Source organism: Mobula hypostoma, chromosome 7 (assembly GCF_963921235.1).
Source record: "Mobula hypostoma chromosome 7, sMobHyp1.1, whole genome shotgun sequence".
Classification (NCBI taxonomy): Eukaryota; Metazoa; Chordata; class Chondrichthyes; order Myliobatiformes; family Myliobatidae; genus Mobula; species Mobula hypostoma.
The window spans coordinates 84,730,205-84,731,665 of record NC_086103.1 but is presented as its reverse complement, the minus strand read 5'-3'; positions in this window follow the sequence as shown (position 1 = coordinate 84,731,665).

Genomic DNA, 1,461 nt, shown 5'->3' with positions numbered 1-1,461 from the left:
TTTCATAATGTATCTATATCTAATATTTATGGTATATTGTTGGGAATGAGAAATATTCCTTTAGATAAATTTAAAAATCTTTGGGAACAAGATTTTCAGATTTCTATTTCTGAGGACACTTGGAATGAAATTTTTTAATTGGTTAATACCTCATCGTTATGTGCCCACCATTCCCTTCTACAATTTAAAGTGGTTCATACAGCCCATATGTCTAAAGATAAGCTGTCTAGCTTTATTCTGATATATCTCCCTTTTGTGATAGATGTAATAAAGGAGAAGCTTCACTAATCCAGATGTTTTGGACTTGTCCAAGTCTTGAAATATATTGGAAGTATTTCAAACTTTTTCGGTGCTTTTTAAAGTAAATTTTAAACCTAATCCTTTGACTGCCCTATTTGGTATTGTTGGAGGAAATGATATTATTTTGGAGACACATGATCTGCGTACTTCGGCCTTTATTTCTCTTATAGCCAGGAGGGCATTGTTGCTTAAATGGAAGGATGCCACCCCACCTACTCATACTCATTGGTTACATGATGTTATGTCTTGCTTAATTTTAGAGAAGATTCACTGTTCAATTTCTGAACCTGGACAATATTTTTTAAGATTTGGGGACCTTTCTTGAAATATTTTCAAAATCTTTGATTTGCTATTAAGCACAGATGTTGGCTAATGATATAACCATATAACAATTACAGCACAGAAACAGGCCATCTCGGCCCTTCTAGTCCGTGCCGAATTCCTACTCTCACCTAGTCCCACTGACCTGCACTCGGTCCATAACCCTCCATTCCCTTCCCGTCCATATATCTATCCAATTTCACTTTAAACAATAACATCGAACCTGTATATGTTGAAATGCATTCTATATTGAGTTGGAGTTTATAGTTAAGCAGGGAGGAGTTTGTGTATATACTATTTCAGCAATATTTGAGTAATTTTGTAAATATTGTTTAATTAAGTGTTCTTTGTTTAAATAATTCATTAGGAGTTATATGTAAAGTATATGAATGGCATGGCACCATATGTATGCACCTTGCTTAAAGTAAAAACAAAGTTAGACTTACATTCCGAATCCATTGTTTTTCTTCCGATTAGTTAGACAAATATCAAACCATTTTTTTAGTAAGCTCAATTTCCAACAGTGTACACGTTTTACTATATGTTAAGGATTTCTTCCTTTTCTTTTTTTTTAAAACCTAACAGCTGTTCTTTTTCTGGTAGTGCGTTTAGATTTTTTTGTATAACAAAATTATCTCTTTTCAATATTATGTTTAAATTTAATTTTATATGGATATGGGGTAATTACACTATCTGTAATTTCAATATATTGTAATCAATATTATATATCCTACTGTACTCTATTCTTTTATGTAGGAAATTAATAAAAATATTGAAAAAGAAAGATGAATTGTAAAGGAGCTAAAAAATCAGGAAAGCACCTTTTAATCCAGAGGGCAA